General features: G+C 39.5%; 1 long non-coding RNA gene across 4 annotated transcripts; it reads left to right on the top strand.

Annotated features, from left to right (window-relative positions):
* Positions 1-221: 221 nt before the first annotated feature.
* Positions 222-1,257, top strand: LOC119769866. 4 transcript variants are annotated; one of them, XR_005278546.1, is made up of 3 exons: positions 222-303; positions 373-727; positions 1,058-1,257. It is a non-coding gene; the product is annotated as an uncharacterized LOC119769866 (long non-coding RNA). The 4 variants fall into 4 exon arrangements; XR_005278547.1 differs by having other exon boundaries at positions 230-511; positions 578-727; XR_005278548.1 differs by having other exon boundaries at positions 230-517; positions 578-727.
* The last annotated feature ends 7,118 nt before the right edge of the window (positions 1,258-8,375 follow it).

The following is an 8,375-nucleotide window of genomic DNA, read 5'->3' as shown; positions in this document are numbered from 1 at the left end:
TTTTTCAGCACAGGCCCGAAACACAAACGATTTTTTTTTTGCAGTTAAAATAAATTTGAGCAGTTTTTGTTAAATTGGCCAAAAAGATAAACATTGTTAGCATCTTTTGACATGCTCAGTTTTTGGTAAGAATATTATTCTTTAAAGTTATACTCGATTGAGTATTTGGTATGTGCCAAAAAAATCTGTATTTGTGGCAAGCCTGTTTACATCTGATAATTCAGTTCGGTCGACTGTTAAGTGCGCGAGCGTTTTTTCGTCGTTTTCGGTGGTTTTGGACGATGTTTCGTCCGATATGTTCAGGTAAGTCGTATAAGTTTTTGGACTAGTCCAACGAAGAGCTTCTTCGTTAAGTTTTTATTTACTTTTCAGCTCACAGTGAGCCTGAAAAGTGGTGGTGTTTTGCTGCTAGGTTCTGAATCTTCCCGAGGAAGATCAGCCTGCACAAACCCACAAATTATCCCGGGATGAACCATGGTTGGCCATCTTGACACAGCAAGATGAGCACCAGGTAAGTGTACACATTAAAATTTGCAATTTAAAAATCAATTAATGATTGACGATCGTAAAATTTTAGGCTTGGCACTTCTGGCCGGTATTTTGGTTGGCAGAGTCCCCTCACTGCCGCTCCACAGTCGATGCTCGGACGCAAGGGCACTACGGATAACCCCTTGGTCGTCTCATCGGACTGCCAGCGCAGCTATGGACCTCCAACATAAGCATAAAGGTAAGCGCTTTTTCAATTAGTGAATTTTTGGCTAACTTTTGACCACTTTTGGTCGTTGCGAACTCCACTCGCGACAGCTCCACGGACAGTGCTACGGCGAAGGGCAAAACTGATCATCCCTTTGCCGTCCACAGTTCCGCCAGTGCAACTATGGAGTCCCAACATAAACTATGCTCCATGTTAACGACTAGGGTGTTCAAAATCCACTAGTCTGCATGAACATAATTTACAAACAAACTGTTTTTCACAAACATTCAACACAAATTTTACACACAATAACATTCCTTAGTACAGTGCAATAATTTTATATCTTTTTCTTTTTCTTTACAGGTGTTTAGTAACGACTAACCTCCTCCGCAGATGCTCATCGGGTCTTCGGGTCGAACCGACAGCGAGTTCCGAGGGAAACCAATGTTTAACCCCTCACCAACTGCTGCGGTTAACCGACCCTCGGTCGACTTACATCGTTAGAGTTAGTCAGTGTTACTAAACTCTTTATTGATTATGAATAAAGATTCATTTTATTTTCACCAACCTCTTTTGGATTGTAAATCCGGAAATCTCAAAATTAATCCGAAATCGACTCAAAAACCATTCAGTTCTGATAATGTTTCAACTTTTCCCGTGGGTTTTCCACTGATTGAAAATCACAGTAATTACAATATTCCTAGTTATCACAGATTATCGTGGGTTCATTATTCAATTATAATTTCCAAATTTCATTTTGCAAGATCTCTCCATGCCTGGATCAAACGATCTGCGTGCGTCGGTCATAAACCGGCTAAATTAATTTCGGGACCGGTGCCCGAAATAAACACAACAATTGTTCTGCTGGCCAGGGTCGACGGGACTCGGCCTCTCAGATAGCACATTACCGTCCGAGACGTCCACATCACACTCCTGTGTGTGCCATTCCACTTTCGCAAGTTTCGTCTGTTCTTATTCTTTTTCCTTGTCATTGTGTGTGTCGTCGATCAGCGCGAAGCTTGATCGTAAAGCAATAAAGGTCAATTTGGTGGTGGGATATTGTGTTGTGTTTTGATTGTTTATTTATCACACATGTTTCAAATCGGTTTCCGAACAACACAATTTGCCCAAATCCACGAATTTTTCAACGCGAAAAACGGCAATGCAAAGCATTGGAGTAAGTCGCGAGAACTCTCAGACGATTTAAGTTCACAAGGGACACTAACACAAATTCTTGGCCGGGGCAGGGAAGTGTGCAGGTGATAGAAAGCCGTGCTAACACGGATCCCTGCCACCTCCCGAAGGAAAAATCCTTAGATTTTTATCCAACCGGTCAAACTTGATCGCTTTTCGTGTGCTTTCCGCTAGGAAGCCAATTGAAACTAATGGCTTGATCAGTTGTCAAGGAGGGCTAACTCATTCCATTTTTTCAGGGCAGAGACCATTTATTAAAAGGTAGTCGTAGACCTGAGCTACTGACTACTCATCATCTCAGGGTCGGCATTACTACTAAGCGATTCAAGCGAGACTCGGAAAGGAAATAAAATCAAGAACCACACTTTTCTTATTTAAGACGTGTATTTTCTGTATCGTGTAAAGTGTGTGTGTATAGTGTAGCACTTTCAGGGACTAAACGTACCGTAACTCCAGCAGCAGCTTCCGGGATTGAACGCCTTCGGCGTTCTCCTCTGCGTTGCCGGTCACAGGAGCGCCCTCGACTGTGCCGCCGGAAGTCCCGTGGGGGGTCGTCGTTGCAGCCGAATAACGGTTGACGGCTGTTGTTGTTGCTGCGCTGGAAACCGCGAGGCAAGGTCGAGCGGGCGTTGCCGATCCTTCCTGCGGCAGGCGTCTTCCCTCGTTGTCGGAATCGGCGGACCTGGCTACTGCCAATCCGGTCGCGCCGAGAGGGGGAATCTCCTTTGCGTTTATGGCGCCGCGCGCCAGAGATTGTCGTGGTCCTTGACGGGAAACGTAGCCAATGGCACTCTGCACTTACAGGGCTAGGTTGACCAAACCCGTACGGGGTCGAGTTCCGGAGCGGGAGAGTTACAACCGCGGGCACTTCCTCCAGAAGGCCAAGACGTGTCCAGCACAAAGTTGCGGTACTGGCATCTGGATCCCCGACTACACCGCACGGACGCCTGATAATAAAAGAGGCCGATTCTTGTCGTCGGCGGCTGAGGTAAACATTACCTCTTCATTTTGGGAGGGAAAAACCCCATTTTCTTTTCCTCCCACTTTTCGTGCAGTCCTGACCTAGCGCTGTCAGGATCTGCGTGTTTGCAGCGGTACGGATAACCCTTCACTGCTTGTGTCGTGTGATGTTGTATGTACGGAAATAAATTGAAAAGTGAAGGTTCGTTCAAGAACTGTGACCAACGGTTACATGATGTTGTTCTTACCCTGAAGTTTAATCATGGATCTAAGTAATTCCATCAATATTATGAATTTTAATGCTCGCTCTTTAAAAGCGAAAGAAAATGAATTTTTCAACTTTTTACGAGTTCATAACGTGCATGTTGCTGTTATAACCGAAACATTTTTAAAAACTGGCACTTATTTGAAAAGTGATCCAGATTATAAAGTTATAACTAATAACCGAATGAATCGAAATGGCGGTGGAGTTGCAATAGTTATCCACCGTAGTATGACTTATAGCACGTTACGTGACTTTAAGTTAAAAGTTATTGAAAGTTTGGGCATTGAATTTGAAACTTCTTTTGGGAAAATTATGATTGCAGCTGCATATTTGCCATTCCAATGCACTGGGGAAAATAAAAATTATTTCAAAGGGGATTTGAATAAACTTACTCGGCATAGATCTCGATTTTTGATCATCGGTGATTTTAATGCCAAACACCAATCTTGGAATAATTCAAAAGTAAATTCCAATGGTAAAATTCTGTTCAGAGATTGCACTTCTGGTCTTTATTCGGTTTTATACCCGAATGGGCCAACTTGCTTTTCTTCTGTTAGAAATCCATCAACAATTGATTTGGTGTTGACAAATCAAAGTCAGTATTGTGGTCCTTTAGTGACTCATGCTGATTTTGATTCTGATCATCTTCGAGTAACTTTTTCACTTTCTCATGAAGCAGTTACCAGACCCAATAGTTCTGTGTTTAATTACCACAAAGCTAATTGGGACAGGTATCAGCATCATATTGAGAATTATTTAAATCATGATTTTGTTTTAGAAACCAAAGCTGATATTGATTCAGCTTTGGAATCTTTAACTAATGCAATTTTGGATGCTAGGAATATTGCTATTCCTAAAGTCCAAGTCAAATTTGATTCTCCCATTATTGATGACGATCTTCAGCTTCTGATTCGTCTGAAAATGTTCGCCGAAGACAGTATCAACGTTCTCGTGATCCTGCACTGAAGCGAATTCAAAAGATTTGCAAAAGGTTATTGACCACAGATTCACTCTCCTGCGAAATGAAAAGTTCGCAAGAGATGTCGAACAAATTAAACCTTATTCCAAACCTTTTTGGAAACTTTCAAAGGTTCTTAAGAAACCTCAAAACCCATCCCTTCTTTAAAAGATGGTGATAATATTCTATTAACTAATGGGGAAAAAGCTCAAAAACTTGCTCAGCAGTTTGAGAGTGCTCATAATTTCAACTTGAATGTTTTGAGTCCTATTGAAAATCAAATTTCAATAGAATTTCAGAATATTGTTGAACAAGAATTTTCATCAGATGAAGTTTTTAATACGGATCTGAATGAAATAAAATCTATTATCAAAAATTTAAAAATATGAAAGCCCCTGGTGAGGATGGCATTTTTACATTTTAATTAAAAATTACCAGAAGCAACTTTAAGTTGCTTGGTCAAAATTTTCAACAAATGTTTTGATTTGGCATATTTTCCCAGTAGTTGGAAAAATGCCAAAGTAATTCCGATTTTGAAACCGGATAAAAATCCTGCGGAAGCCTCAAGCTATCGGCCCATTAGTTTGCTTTCATCTATTAGTAAATTATTCGAAAGAATAATTCTTAATAGAATGATGACGCACATTAATGAAAATTCAATTTTCGCTGATGAGCAGTTTGGATTTCGCCTTGGGCATTCAACTACTCATCAGTTGTTGAGAGTTTCAAATTTAATTCGAAGCAACAAATCTGAGGGCTATTCTACTGGCGCTGCTCTTCTAGACATAGAAAAAGCATTTGACAGTGTTTGGCATAAAGGTTTGATTGCGAAATTGAAAAGGTTTAATTTTCCGATTTATATCGTGAAAATTATTCAAAATTATTTGACGGATCGTACTCTGCAGGTATGTTATCAGAATAGCAAATCTGATCAACTACCTGTACGTGCTGGCGTCCCTCAAGGAAGCATTTTGGGTCCAATTTTATACAATATTTTTACTTCTGACTTGCCTGATTTGCCCCAGGATGTCAGAAATCACTTTGCTGATGACACAAGCATCTCCGCCAAAGGCAGAAGCCTTCGTGTCATCACAAGAAGATTACAAAAAGCTTGGATATTTTCAATTCTTATTTGAAAGAATGGAAAATTACTCCAAATGCTGCAAAACTCAACTTATTATTTTCCCTCACAAACCAAGGGCTGATTTTCTTAAACCAAAAAGTCATCACATTATAAAGATGAATGAGGTAAATTTAAAGTGGGAGGATCAAGTGAAATATCTTGGACTTGGTTTTGACAAAACCTTACTTACAAGGATCACATTGAAAGTATCCAGGTTAAATGTAACAAATATATTAAATGTTTGTATCCACTTATAAACAGGAATTCTAGACTTTGTCTCAAGAATAAACTGTTAATTTATAAACAAATTTTCAGACCTGCCATGCTTTATGCTGTGCCGATCTGGACAAGCTGTTGCTTAACCAGGAAGAAAAAACTTCAGAGGATTCAGAACAAAATTCTGAAAATGATTCTGAAACTTCCTCCCTGGTTCAGCACCAGTGAACTTCATCAATTAGCCGAAGTTGACACTTTGGATGTTATGTCCAATAAGATAATTGATGCATTTCGACAAAAATCAATGCAGTCTTCAGCTGCATTGATCCGCTCTTTATATAGTTTATAAGTTAGTTTTAAGGTATCCCTTTCCCTTTTGTACATGTAGGACCTCCTACATTTGAAATCACTGAATAGCGAAAGCTACAATATTTCATGAATAAATGAAAGTTGCTAGTATTTAAAATTGAGGTGAAAAGTCATCGTTTGTGATTGGACACTCAATAATATTTTAACTGAATGAATGTACATGGAAAAGAAATTTGAATAAATATAAATTAAAAAAAAAAAAGTAATGTACCACCCTTGGCAATGTAAGAACGGGAATACCTCTTTAAAATCTGGCATCAACAAAATACTAATTCGTAATTGTTATTAGCTGTAGTCGAATTATAAATAATTGGTATGCACAAATTATTTATGGATATGAAGTATAGTATTGGGTTTGTTTAAAAAAACACAGATTATTAGCTCTACAGCATTGCTTTGGTGTTCTCGATTGCGAGATTTCTACTCGAAACTATGTGTCTGGAGGCATGATTGTTGAAGCAATTGCAAACTTTTTTTTACAACTAAGCTTCCATCCACCCCGAGATTAGAACTGACGACCTTTGGATTGTGAGTCCAACTGCCGACCAGCGACTCCACCGATGCCCAGGGAGACGACTCCTACACCTGGACTGAGCTGACGACTTAACCTCTAGGTTAGACCGGGGCCAACATTCAATTCCTCGTCCGACGGAAGGCGTGATCAGACAAATTTCGTCTCGAAAAATGCCACCGGAACCTTCTGGAATCGAACCCAGTCTGACTGGGTGAGAGGTAATTACGCTTACCCTTACACCACGGGTCCCGGCCAAGAACATGAATAAAAACATAAATTAAATCGATACCGGTCTACAAAAAGGCATTGTTGTCATTGTCATTGTCATTGTTTTGGGAGTACACACACCTGGCTGATGACGAGAAATCGTGCCCGTGTCAAATATCGATCAAATCAACATGACGTGGGAATATGAATCCAATTTTCTTCCTTCTCGCTCGACGGAACTCGACGGACAAAACTACATTAGAAATTGCATTTGTTGCCTGCACTAAAATTGCCTTTCGGTGTACGATTTGCCTTACAATCTTGTTTGTTCGCCGAGCTCCTGATGTGATGTGATTTGCCTTATAGAAATGTATTTATCCACCCCGAAGAAAATTGGGCTTCGACCGCTCCGTGTTACACTGCACACTGACTGGTTGTGGGTATCGAAATGCTTGACAAAAAAGGAAAATAATAAAAAAAACTCAATTACGGAAGAAAATTAGAAACGCTTTTCGTGCTTTCACTTGGTTCTACCTTACTTCTGCTGTAGCCTTAATTTGGATTTCAGGGAAGGAAAAAATCACTCCACTGCTCCCATTTTTTGCCGTGCTCCACGGTTGTTCACCGTCGTTGAACACCTTTATTGAAAAGCTAGAAAAAAGCCAGTGATAGTAATATACATAAAAGGTAAAAGCTTTTTAACAAGAAGGAAAAGCACCCTTCGGAAGGCAGGGTAGATTATCATCAGCTGGGAAGTGATTATCGTATTTCGACGGTGAATAAACTGGTACAAAGGAGAGAGTCATTTACTTTGTGATTTGCAGACTGTATTAAATTTAAGGACGACAACAATTTTAAATGGATGTGATTTCTTGATTTAGCGCTCGTTTTGAAAGCGACATCAATAACCATCTACATGATGGCATTTACCAAAACACGAGTGTTCTCGTAGGTCAAATTTTATGGCCAAATTCTGAGAAAATGTCCATCCCATAGCCATTCTATTTTTTTGTTGCTAGACACAATGACACAGACGTGACTCTTGGTGACCATCTCTGATCAAACTGCTCAAATCCCCGGTGGTTTTCTTTGCGTTCGTTTCAGACCCATTCCAAGCATCCAATTAGACTGGCAATCTAATCTACGTTAGCTCAGCACAGTGCATTGGATATACCGTCCCCCTGGTAGCAAGCAAATAGAAGATCAGGAAGTGGAATATTTCTCATTAAAAGGTAAATTAGATTTTAAGGAGCAATTTTACGGTTATCTTCCTACGACCTATCACACTTTTCCTTATTCTATTTTTTATGTGTCTTGCAGGTGCTAATTTTTTTTTCTTGCTAGCTTGTTTTGTTCGTGGCTTTTTTTTGCAAAGCATTTATTTCTATGAAAAAAATGTCGGATTAAAAGAAATATATGTATTTAAAAATTAAAAAGTTTCTAGTGTAATGTTTTAAGGTAGGACCGAAAAAGTGTTTATACGCAAATTTAATTTTCTTTATCGAGCACTAAAGGTTCCAAACATTTATAGAAGTTTGAAAACATTAATTTTACGGTGTGTCTCGGAAATTACGTCCACCGCTGGTCTCTAGAGCTTTTGGGGGATACTACAGACATTACTTTTGAGAATATTACATTTTAAAACGGATGTACTACTTGTTGCTTTTTGTTATGTGCTATGTGCGAACCAATTATGCGCTCAAATAAAAAATCTGAACAACCCTAAAATGTGGACCATCCTAATGTCCGCCATACTAAAAAATACCTCTATTGACCCTGATCGTTTGTCCCGAAGAAACCAAAGCTCTAAATCTTAACTTGTGTTTCGGACCACTGTGCAAAGGAATCTAATAAAACCAATACATTCCGAATTCG

This window comes from Culex quinquefasciatus, chromosome 3 (assembly GCF_015732765.1).
Source record: "Culex quinquefasciatus strain JHB chromosome 3, VPISU_Cqui_1.0_pri_paternal, whole genome shotgun sequence".
NCBI lineage: Eukaryota > Metazoa > Arthropoda > Insecta > Diptera > Culicidae > Culex > Culex quinquefasciatus.
Note: the sequence above shows the minus strand (reverse complement) of the source record. Positions and strands in the feature narration are given on the sequence as shown.